This window comes from Hipposideros armiger, unplaced genomic scaffold (genome assembly GCF_001890085.2).
Source record: "Hipposideros armiger isolate ML-2016 unplaced genomic scaffold, ASM189008v1 scaffold_10, whole genome shotgun sequence".
Taxonomy (NCBI): domain Eukaryota; kingdom Metazoa; phylum Chordata; class Mammalia; order Chiroptera; family Hipposideridae; genus Hipposideros; species Hipposideros armiger.
Window position 1 is genome coordinate 9,075,229 of NW_017731360.1, and position 12,869 is coordinate 9,088,097.

At 43.4% G+C, this 12,869-nt stretch overlaps 1 protein-coding gene across 1 annotated transcript in view; it reads right to left on the minus strand.

Annotated features, from left to right (window-relative positions):
• Positions 1 to 12,869, minus strand: part of GMEB1 (glucocorticoid modulatory element binding protein 1) — a 39,642-nt gene that overhangs the window by 25,397 nt on the left and 1,376 nt on the right. The gene's annotated exons all lie outside the window — the stretch shown is intronic.

A 12,869-nucleotide genomic window follows, 5' to 3' on the forward strand; every position in this document is an offset into this window, starting at 1 on the left:
ATGGGATGAACCAGCCGGAGAGATCTGAGTGAGCCTTTACCTAAGCAGAGAGGTCTTCTGCTCTGAAAAGTCAGTGTTGAGAAGGAGGCTAGGTACCCTAATAACTCTCCTCCCCCCCACTTCATGGATGAGGAAAATGAGGCCTAAAGAATCACCTCATCCACAATCAGGCAAAGGCAGGTCTCTTGACTTCTGAAGGACTCTGCCCCTTTTACCTCCCAAATCCTGTTTTATGACACTTACATCTTACCAGACATCCAGAAATTATGACCCAGCCATCAATTTGGTTGACTATAGAGTTAGTAACCGGTCACGAGTCCTTGAGCAAGCTGCTTATGTTCTCTGATGCGTGCTGATTTGCCAAGCTTTCCTGGTTGTGAGGGCCTAGGTGGGGGTTCTTTGGGGGAGTTATTTAACAACACTAAACCTCAACTTCACTTAAGGTGTAAGGTTGTTATGAGTGTTAGATGTTCCGCAAAAAATGTTTAGGAAAATCCCTGGGCCAGTAATAGTAATTAGCAAGTATTAAGACTTTTCTATATGGGAGACTGCCAGTCAAGATGGCAGAGTAGGTAAACACCGTGCTTTCCTTCTCTCACAACCACATTAAAATTACAACTAAACTAGAAAAAATAAAAAATAAATAAAATTACAACTAAACTACAGAAGAGCCATCATTGAAAAGCGCCTGAAGTCTACCTGAACAGAAGTCCTAAAACTAAGGATATACAGAAGAAGCCATGTCGAGGCTGTTGGAAAATAAAAGAATTTTAAAAAAAAAACCAAAAGACCTTTCTATATTGGCTAGGCCTTGGGGAAGATGCTTTTGTCTCATAATTTTCATAGCAACCTTACTAAGTAGCTTCTTTTCACTCTTGTTTTTACAGAAAAATACAGGAAGCCAAAAGAAGTTAAATCCCTCAAGATCACAGCCTGTAAATCAGCGGTTCTCAACCTGTGGGTCGCGACCCCTTTGGGGGTCTAACAACCCTTTCACAGGGGTCGCCTAAGACCATCGGAAAAACAAAAAGATACATTACGATTCATAACAGTAGCAAAATTACAGTTATAGAGTAGCAACGAAAATAATTTTATGGTTGGGGGTCACCACAACATGAGGAACTGTATTAAGGGGTCGCGGCATTAGGAAGGTTGAGAACCGCTGCTGTAAATGGTATAACCAGGATTTAAACTCAGGCCCTTTCTGACTCCAGAACCCACTTATAACCAGTAAGATGGTTGCTGTCGTTATTAAGAACAAATGAGGTGGTGTTTGGTGTGCAGCCACTTTTTTGAGGGGAAAGGAGAAGTGCTTCCCCATCTTGCCTCCTCCTGTGAGTCATCTCTCTGCTTTCCATCCCCTCTGTTGTGAAAAGGTGACAGGGACTTTTATAAGTTCTTGATTCAAGGACAGGTAAGGCAGCCCAGGAGTAAACAATAGAACTGAAGTTGTGGGGAGGGGGATGGTAAGGCAAGCTGGATTCTAGGCTTGGCTTTAGCAGCTCGGGGTTCTCAACCAAGTCCCACCTCCCTTATATCTTGATTTCTTCATCTGTAAAATAGAGATGATTTTCCCACTGTGCCCACCTCTCAGGGCTGTTTCAAGGATCAAAGGAGGAGCCTTAGTACCCATGTCAGTGTCTGTTGTTAGGATCAAGGACTTACACATTAGCAGATGATTCTGAATATAATGGGGGCTGGTCATGACTGGACTCTAAGCCTATGTGAACTATTCCTAGTGGGACCATTTATATCTTTTGATTATACATCAAACACTCCAGACAGGACAGTGTGATAGGTGTTATCCTAGAGTTATAAACAATGCACTGAAAAAGTGCAAAGGACTCTTCATGGAGAATTCCTGAAAGGCTTCATTCACAGAGGAGCAGGTATTTGAGCCTGGTCTCAAGGATGAATAGGAGTTAAAGGGAAAAGTGGGAAAGGGCATTCTAAAAAGTACGACGTGCAGAAACAAAAGAAGTAAGAAATGATAGGAGATGGGGATGAAGAGGGAGGCTGGAACCAGAAGGTTGTCATAAGGAGGAAGGAACTATCCTGCAGAGGGTGGGAACCCAAGGGAGATTTTTTTTTAAGAAATTTTATTGGGGGGCCGGCCAAGTGGATCAGTTGGTTAAGAGCTCGCTCAAGAGTGTGAGCTCTGAGCAACAGCGATTCGATTCCCAGCCCGAGCTGAGCAGCCGCTGAGCTGCCAACAGGTAGCAGGATGGCTCAGCTTAAAAAAAAAAAAATTTATTGGGGAACTGTGTTTTTCCAGGACCCATCAGCTCCAAGTCAAGCAGTTGTTTCAATCTAGTTGTGAAGGGTGTTTCTCCATGACCCATCAACTCCAAGTCAAGTAGTTGTCTTCAATCTAGTTGTGGAAGGTACAGCTCCTCGGCCCATGTGGAAATAGAATCGGCAACCTTGGTGTTATGAGCCTGCGCTCCAACCACCTGAGCTAACCGGCCGCCCCCCATGGGAGGTTAAATCCTCTCCAAATACACTGCTAACACTCAACTCCAGCCCACAGGACTTGCCTAGACCACTGCAGTAATTTCCCAGTACTCAGCAACCCTATCCATCCCATCCCAGTACCTAGAGTAATCTCTTAAAGAGATAAAGTCAAATGTGACTTTTAATAGCCTCCCATTGTACTTAGAATGAAACCCAGATCCCCCTCCAAGACCACCATGCATGATGTCCTTCCTGCCTTCCTCTTCTCTGCCCCTCCCTCACTGTGCCTTTCCTGACTCCCAACCTAAAGTAGGGTCCCCAGCCACATTCTTCTCTATTACTGCTGCCCCTGGTTCCATCAGGGCACCTGTCATATTCATTTGGGGAACTATGTTAGGACAGTTGACAGAACTCCCCTCTCCATGCCCTAGTTACTTTCTCTCAACCCCCCTGCTTATTTTCACAGCAATCCCCACAATTTGAAATCCCCTAGATTATTTATTTACCTATTTTGTGCCAGTTTTTATCATTTACCCTACATATATTTGGAGCAGAGTTTGGTGCATGGCAAATATTTGTTGATTGAATGAATGATCTGAAAAATTATAAGATACGGACTAGAGAGGAGAAAGACCAGGAAAAGAAAACTAAGTGGGGAAAACTGCTATGATCATGCCGGCAAGAGAGAAAGGGCCTCATGCAGGGCAGGGTCAGAACACACAGCAGTGCTGATGTGCTCCAGACAATTCCAAATTGGAACCAAAAGGCATTAGTGGCCAACCAAATATGGGGGGTGAGAAAGAGAAAGGGACAAGGTGACCCCCAGTGAAGGAACAAAGCAGGAAGAGTTAGTTGGGGATTGAGGGAAAGTAGAAATGATGAGTCCATCTGGACTTGTTGAGTCTGAGTTGTCTGAGGGACATCCAAATGAAGGTGTTCAGGAGGGAGTTGGATGACCTGTCCTAAGCAAGAGGCCAGGGCTGGAATTTGGGACCTGTCATGTAGATGGGACCATAGACGCCAGGAGTGGATGAGGTCACCCAAGAAAAGTGTGCAGAGGGAGGGGCCTAAAGGCCCAAACCTGGGGAACATTAAGCCTTTGAGGAACCTTCAGGGATCAACCAGAAGTGATCAGAAAGGTTAGATTCCTAGACAGAGGGGAGAGAGGAAGCCCAGGGAGCAGTCAGGGAGCTTCCGGGAGGGGATGGCAGCAACAATGTCACATCCTGCAAAGCTCTGGCAAGGAAAAAAAAGCCACTGGATTTGGCAACTAAGAGGTCATTGCTGACACTTCCAGGGTGGGGTCATCTCCGAGGTTGGGGAGGAAGCCAGATTGTGATGAATCAAGTAGTAAATGGGAAGAGACGTGGCAGAAACAGTGTGTCCTAAGCTTTGAAGAGAATTTTTCTTCTTCTTCTTCTTCTCCCCCTTCTTTATTTTTAATATGAGAGACAGTTGAATGGCCAGTCTGTTTGTATCCTCCTCTCTAGCATTTTTGGATTCTCTCTGATATCTGAATAAATTTTATTTGGGAGATGATTCTGTTCATTTTGGGCAAATAAAACATCTGAACAGTGGAAGGGTCAAAAATAACTTTGGGGCAGCAGGCAGGGTTAGGAGAAGCCCCAGTGTGAGATGTTCGAGGCATCCAGGCCCCCTTAGGGAGACTGACGGTGTAAGCTGGGCACAGGCCCACAGTGGCTGCCATCAGTTTTGAAACAGCAGGAAAATCAATGGGTGGTAACACCCAGGGCTGCTGAGAGCTCACTAGCTTCCAGGCATTGCACTAAGCACTTTAGATCTATACAACCTCCCAGGTCCTGTTATTAACCCAGTTTAATGTGAGAGGCTAAGAACTTTCCCAAGTTCATATATCTGTTTATTGGCTGGGTTGGATTTGAACATAGGTAGTTGTACTTCAGAGTCCATGCTCCTAACAGCCCCTCCTCTGTGGATCCTCTATCGCTGGCTACACAGAGTTACTGGGGGAGATTTTATAAAATACCCATACCAGGGTCCGACCCCAGATGAATTCTGGTGGGATCTCTGAGGGTAGAACCCACACATGAATCTTTTCTAAAATACCCCTAGAGGACTCTGATGGCCAGCCTGGTGTAAGAACCATGGCTCTGCTAGCTCCTGAGTATATTTATTCCAGGCACAGTAACAGCAACAGCAGCAACAATAATAATAGCTAACACACTCACTGAGTGCCATGCCATTCTAAATAGTGTATGTTAACTTTAATTCCCACAGGGTAGGTACTAATAGTGTCCCCATCTTACAGATAGGAAAACGGAGCTTGCATAGTTGGTAAGTGGTAGAGCCAGTACCTCTCAGCCTGTGCTATGGCCTCACCATTCTGATTTCCCAAGACTTAACTGCTTATCAGATTGAAAAGAAAAGAAACTAACATTGCTTGAGCCGCTTTCTGTGTGTCTGCCACTGTGCTAGGAGGTTTTCCATAGATGAAACGCCAGGTAGGGAATTTACTTTCCGGGTAGGGGGTGTTATCCCCATTTTCCGGAAGAGGCAAGACAGGCTCAGTGAAATTTCATAGTGGCACGCCCTGGGTTACAAGGCTGAGAAGCCACAGAGCTGCCACTCCTAATGGGGCCGTCCAAAGTTCAGGCTCTGTGCCAGGCCAATTTTTTCCTCTTCTAGGGTGCCACCTCCTGCCCAAGCCAGAGGTTGAAACTCCAGTGGCGCCAGGACCAGGCCTAGAGAGTCCCCGCAGCGGGACTGCTGAAGTCACACCAGCCATTGGGTTCAGGCGCCATCTGGAGGGCAGCAACTCCTCTACCAGCCTGCCATGGCCTTCCCAAGATGTGGGTGCAGTGTGGCCAGAGCATCTAATTTGGAAGAGGAGGTGGGAATCCTGAGCTTATTTGATGTCTCTGAATTTGTAAATGTTCATAACCAATTTAAAAAATAAAAAAAAAAACTTTAAGCATCCTTTGGGCTCTACATTACTCATCTGTGAAGAGGTGTAGCCTATGAGTCCTCAGGTGTCAGCCTCTGGTCTCTTCTCCCTGGTATCTGTTGCCAGCCTGGAGCAGTGTCGCCAGCTTCCTGGTCAGCTACTGGCTCTGCAAACTCAACATGTTCACAACTGAATTCATAATTTCTATCCCTCCGTCCCTTAGATCCCCACCACCAAACCTGCTTCTCCTCTTGGTCTCCTCCGCCTCAAAGCATGTCACCTCTATCACTCAGTCACCTCCCAAAGAATGCTTTAATACCACCTTCTCTCTGAATTCCCCCTTGGACCAGGCCACCATCACCACCTGACTCTGTTACATGACAGCCAGAACCTCATAACTGGTCTCCTCACTTTCTGTCATGCTGCCTTCCAGTCTTCGTTCTGAATTCCTCCAGTGACCTCCCTTCCCCTTAGAATTAACCTTGAACTCTTCATCATGGTCTACAAGACCCTACATGAACTGGTGCTGGGATCTTCTCTTGACTCCTTTCCTTTCTGTCACTGCTATAGCCTCTCTGGTCTAACTCCAGGCTCCTCCAACACACTGATTTTATAGCCTTTGCCCTTACCATTTCCATGGAATCCTGGCATGCTTTTCTTCCAGATCTTCAGCTGACTCTTTCTCATCCTCCAGGTTCCAGCCCATGAGCCAGTCCTTCCTTGTTCTCACTGTCTCCAGTGTGTCCCCTCCCAGTCACTTTCTCACATTTCCTTCATAACCCTTACTGCCACCTGACCTATCTTGTTCCTTGTCTGTATCCACTCCCGCCCCTCCATTTATCCTTCCTTCCTACCCTATCCACCTCTCTACCCCTTACCCCCTCACACATACATATAGCCGGCAATGGAATTTCCTTGAGAGTAGGGACAAGGTCTATTTTATTCACCGCAGGGGTCCAGCCCCTAAACATTGCCTGGTACATAGAGAGCAATAAAAAAAATATTTGCTTATCGGGCTGGTCGAGTGGTGTGTTGGTTAAGAGTTGGCTTGGGACGCCAGCTCTGAGCAGCAGGGCCCTGGTTCGGATCCCACATGAGGGCCAGTGACGCTGCGCCCTCTACAACTAAGATGGTGAATAACAGCTGGACCTGGAGCTGGGCTGCCGTGAGTCACCAGGGACAGCATAGGTTGGAGCCCCTGCTGCAGTGGGCTGCTGTAAGCTACCATGAGTGGCTGGCAGCCAGCGTGAGCTGGCTCAGCCAGGAAGAGCACAATGATAATACCAACATGGGCCAGTGAAGCGACATCCTCCACAACTAGCCTGAAGAACAAACAGGACAGCAACTTGTCTGTTCCCCTTCCCTGATTCCCCAACGCTGTTCCCCTCCCCCAATTCCACAATAAAACCTTAAAAAAATTAAACATTTGCTTATTAAGGACTGCCTACACTTGTGTGTCTACCTCCCCACCCCCCATAACTTACCCCACCCTCTGTATCACATTCTCAGGAGCCAGAAGCCATTAACAGATGGAGAGTGAATCAGAAAAGGAGGCAAAGAGAGAAAAGGAGGAAGTTCTGCCAATGGGTAAAAGAAAACAAAAAATCTGGGATGAATCTAGTCAAGGGAATCACCTCCTGCCCCACCCCAGCCCCACCTCACTCACTGCCTACCATCAGGACCAAAACAAAGGCTGACTTTTGGTTTGGGAGTCAAAGAGGATACCATTCAAGTCCTGCTGGCTCTGTAACCTTGGATCAGGCTCTGTGACCTTGGATCTGTCTCTGTCTCCACCTCAGTTACTTTATCTGTAAAAGGGAGATGGTAATAGTACCTCACTCACAGCGGACTTGTGAAAAGTAAATAAGGTAATCTACACTCACAAAAGGACTTAGAATAATGTCTGGAATGTAGCGAGCACTCAAGAAATGCCAGCTGGTATCACTATTAATACTCCAACTGGTACCACCCACCTGCCTTACAGAACTCAGAGTCCAGTCAGCTGCCTCCATTGGCCACAGGACCTTAGCTAAGGCCCTCTCTAGACCTCAGTCTCTTGGCCTACTGCTTTGCCAACTAGAGTGTAAGCCTTCTGAGCTGGTGACCAACTTCCAATCTCATGTTGGTGACATCATAGGCAGGCCCAAAACCTTGCTCTTCACCATCTTTTCTTTAAATTGTTTTATTCAGTTTTAATTTTTAAAATCGTGGTAAAATATACATAACACAAAATTTACCATTTTAATCATTTTTAATTGTACAGTTCAGTGGCATTAAGTACATTTACATTGTTGTGCAACCATCACCACCATCCATTTCCAGAACGTTTTCATCATTCTCAAATGAAACTCTGTATTTATTAAACAATAATTTCCCATACCTCCCTCCCACCAGCCCCTGGTAACCACTGTTCTACATTCTGTCTCTATGAATTTGACTATTCTTGGTATCACAAATAAGTAGAATCATCCAACATTTGTCCGTTTGAGTGTAGCTTATTTGACTTAGCATAATGTCTTCAAGGTTCATCCATGTTGTAGCTGTACTTCATTCCTTTTTCTGGCCTAATGATATTCATTCATCATATGGATATTCATTCATCATTTATCTATTCATCCTTTGATGGATGGACACTTGGATTGTTTTCACCTTTTGGCTGTTGTGAATAATGCTGCTGTGAATATGGGTGTACATATGTTTCTTCAAGACTCTGCTTTCAGTTCTTTTGGGTATAGAAGTGGAATTGCTGGATCATATGGCAATTCTATTTTCAATTTTTTTTGGAATCAACATACTGTTTTCCACAGTGGCTGCACCACTTCATGTTCCTACCAACAGTGCACAATGGTTCCAATTTCTCCACATTTTTACAAACACTTGTTATTTTCTGGGGGTTTTTGATAGTAGCCATGCTGATAGGTGTTAAGTGGTTTCCCATTGTGGTTTTGATTTGCATTTTCCTAATGATTAATGATGTTGAACATCTTTTCATGAGTTTATAAGCCATTTGTATATCTTTAAAGGAAGGTGTATTTAAGTCTTTTGTCCATTGTTGATTTTTTTTTAAAGATTTTATTGGGGAATTGGGGGAGGGAACAGTGTTGCGGAATTGGGGAAGTGGAACAGACAAGTTGCTGTCCTTTTGTTCTTTAGTCTAGTTGTGGAGGACATTGCTTCATTGGCCCATGTTGGTATTATCATTGCCTTCTTCCCAGCTAAGGCAGATCAGTCTCTGGCCATTGGACGGCCACTCACGCTGGCTGCAGGCCACTCACGGTAGCTTTCTGCAGCCCACTGCAGCCCCACTGCAGCCCCACTGCAGCCTATGCCATCACTGGCAATTCATGCAGCCCAGCTCCAGGTCGAGCTGTTGTTCACCATCTTAGCTGTAGAGGGTGCAGTGTCACTGGCCCATGTGGGATCCAAACTGGCAGCCCTGCTGCTCAGAGCTCTTGCTCCCAAGGCAACTCTTAACCGAGCCATTCGGCTGGCCCGAGTTTGCTTTTCTATTGTTGAGTTGTAGGAGTTCTTTATATATTCTGGATATTAACCCCTTATAAGATACGTGATTTGCAAATATTTTCCCCCAATCTGTGGCTTGTCTTTTCACTTTCCTGACAGTAGTCTTTGATGCAAAAACATTTTACATTTTTATGAAGTCCAATTTACTTATTTTTTCTTTTGTTGCCTGGGCTTTTGGTGTCATATTCAAGAAATCATTACCAAACCCAATGTCATAAAGTTTTCCCCTAAGAGCTTTATAGTTTTAGCTCTTATGTTTGGATCTTTGATCCATTTTGAGTTATTTTTTGTATGTGATGTAAGGTTCATTCTTCAAGTTCATTCTTTTGCATGTCAATATCCATTTCCCCCAGCAACATTTGCTGAAAAGACTGTCCTTTCCCCCATTGAGTGGTCTTGGCACTCTTATCAAAAATTCATTTGATGTCAGGATTTATTTCCAGACTCTATTCTATTCCATTAGTCTACATGACTGTCTTTGTACCACTACCTCACAGTTTTACTTACTGTAGCTTTCCAGTAAGTTTTGAAATCAGGAAACATAGACCTCTAATTTTGTTCTTTTTCAAGAGTATTTTAGCTATTTAGGGTCCCTTGAAATTCCATATAAATTTTAGGACTGGTTTTTCTATTTCCGCAAAAAATGTCATTAGGATTTTTATAGGAATTGCATTGAATTTACGGATTTCTTTGGCGAGTATTGACATCTTCACAATACTAAGTCTTTCAATCTGTGAACATGGGATGTCTTCCCATTTATGTCTTCTTTAATTTCTTTCAACAATGTTTTGGAGCTTAACAGTGTATGAGTTACACTTCTCCTTAGCTGTTTCACCTCCTTGGTTAAGTTTATTCCTAAGAATTTTATTCTTTTTGATGTCATTGTAAATGGAATTTTTCTTAAATTCTTTCTTGGATTGTTAGTGTATAGAAACACAATTTTTGTGTGATCATCATTTCTTGTCTGTGGTCATGGGTCCCAATAGTCCAGATATAGAACAATTGGGGAGCTCAGGGACCAGGTTTGTTTGTTTGGTTTTAAGATAGAAGCCTTGTTTGCATCTGAAAGATGGAAACTTCACCTGAAAAATGGAAATTTCCTCTTCTCTTCTGACAAATTGACACCCTATTTCCCTCCACCCTTCAAAATGCCAAAGCTTCATGGCCTCTCAAAATCCATCTCCCTGAACCACGTCCCCTCCCCTCACCAACCTGCAGTAAACTCATCCTCTTAGGAGTCTATAATCTTATTAGGGGGAGTTTCATTTTAGTTTCAGAAGATTCTGCTCCTTCCTTACAAGTGGTGTAAACTTAGACTACCTGTAAAACGGGAAGATTGTTCTTGTCCTACTTAGAGTACAGTCAACTCTTTAGAATGGACAGGCGCAGTCTGTCTCATTTACTCCTATATCCTAGGACATGCTTAATAAATAGTGGCCAACGTAATTGCATATACACAAGTACTTCATTGATTGTGATGTGCTCTACAAATATGTGTTGAATGCCCACTATGTGTCAGGTACTACACCAGACACAAATGGTATATAAGATGTAGACAGGTTCCCTGCCCTCACATAGGTGACATTCTGGCTGGGGAATATAATATTGAATAACTAACTTTACAACTAATGCATTAATAACGATCATGATAATGTTCTACAGAGAAGTAAATGGTGCTATGAAAGAGCATAACAGAGTATGGGGGAGCTAACCTAATGAGAGGTAGGGAGGTCAAGGGGGACCTACCTGAGGAGGTGACATCTGAGCTGAGAAATGAAGAATGAGGAGTTAGCCACTTTGGGAAAAAGGAGAGTGGGAGATGCTGTTGAGAAAGAGCATTTCCAGGTAGAGGAGGGAACTTTCTGGAAGCCCTGAGGCAAGGCGAGTAGTGGCTTCAGAGACAGAGCCAAGACTAATGTGGCTAGAGCCCTGAGAACAAAGAGGGTAGGATGTTAACACAAGCTAGTTAGGTGCCACTGAAGAGTTTTAAATGAGGGAGTCATTAACATGATCAGCTAACACACACAAGCTCAGCACCCAGGAAATCCACAAAGGTCAAGTTTCTAAGTTAGAGAACTTATTCCATAAAGTGATTATAGATTCTCGGGCTTCTAGCTGGGTGAACACATTTCTCCTTCCAGCTCTTGATTTTTTTTTTAAACAGCTTTATTAAAGTATAATTGACATACTATAAAATTCATCCTTTTTTTAAGTGTACAATTCAATGATTTTCAGTAAATTTATATAGAGTTGTAAAACTCTTACCATAATCTAGTTTTAGAACATTTCCTTCACCCCCCAAAAGATCCCTCATGCCCATTTGTAGTCAATCTCTGCTCCCACCTCCAGTCTCAGGCAATCGCTCATCTTACTTTTTCTCTATAGATTTGCCATTTCTGGAGATTTCACGCAAAAGGAATCATATAATATGTGGCCTTCTGAGACCAGCTTCTTTGCGAGTCTGATTTTTCATCATTTGTGTTCCTGTGACTATGTGTCCTCATTTTATCTCTAACCTTTTTGTGTACTCCATATGCAATAAGAAAATATAGATAAGCAAAAAGGAAAAAAGCTGCACTTTCCCACAAAATCTTTCCTCTCTAACAGATTCCACTATAGTTGACATTCCCTTTGGGCCTTCTGTGCAATCAGAGCAACTCATTCCTGTCAGAAGACCTGAGCTCAGCTCTTGCCACTTTATGGTTATGTGATCTGGGCCTCCCAGTGCATCTGTTTTCTCATTTGTAAAGGGAGTAGCATAACGCCACTGCCTAACTCAATAGTTTGTGTGATGATTTATAGGAGCTAATGCATACTAAGTGCTTAACACAGGGCCTGGCATATGATAAGCACTCCATAGAGGTAAATCTTTGTCATAAAATGCTTTTATTTCAACATTTTAATGAGTGCATAGTATTCCATTGTGTGGCTATCCCGTAGTTGGTTTGACCTGGCTTGTATTGCTTTCGAATGTGTAGGTCAAGGGCCAGTAAACTATAGCTCCCTGGCTATTGCCTGAGAACTTAAGAATAATTTTCACATTTTTAAATGGTTGGCAGAAAAATAAAAAATGAAAAGAATACTATTTCATGACATATGACAATTACATGGAATTCAAATTTCAGTGTCCATGAATAAGGTTTTATTGGAACATAGCTATGCCAAATTGTTTGTTTCATCTTTTGCTGTTTTGGAACAGCAGAGGTGAGTGGCTAACAAAGACTCTATGGCCACAAAACCTAAAATATGTACTATGTGGCCTTTTACAGAAAAAGTTTGCTGATACCTGGTGTAGGTAATTTTTCATTTCTCCTGCTTTATTAAACAACAACAACAACAAAAAAACCACATTGCAATGAACATCTCAGGTCTGTATGCCCAGACCTCAATGCTGTCTTCAGGCTTTCCTGTATCCTGCCAAGTGGATAGGTTTTACTCTGGCCATCTTGGCCTTTCAGTTCTTGGACTGTAGCACATTCTCCACTCTCAAGGCTTTGCCTCTACTTAAACAACCCTTCTCCCCCACTTTGCCTGGTTGTCTTCTATTTATTACATAGGTCTCAGCTTCAAAGTCTTTGCCTCAGGAAAGCTTTTCCCAGGCATCCCTCTTCCAGCCCAATTTAGTGTTTTCCTGTTGCTATTCTCTCCCTTCACTAAACTTAAGCCTTGTGTAGTCAGTCAGTCAGGTCAGTGACTTCAGGTCTATTGGACCACAGTATACGTTTGCTGTTAGAATGAATGAACCCTTACCGCTAAATCTCCTCTTAAATATAATTTTACATACTTAAGAGATGGCATATCTGTTGCTGAATTGCTGTGTCCAGAAAGGTGGTTGTTACTAGCAGTAACACTGTTACTTAACTGGTGTTTTAAACTATTGCCTGTTTTTAAAGGACAAAAGTTATAGAGAGAACATCAACAGCTTTAGGAAGGTGTACTTGTACGTATGCCTGGTGAAAGAGAAAACATT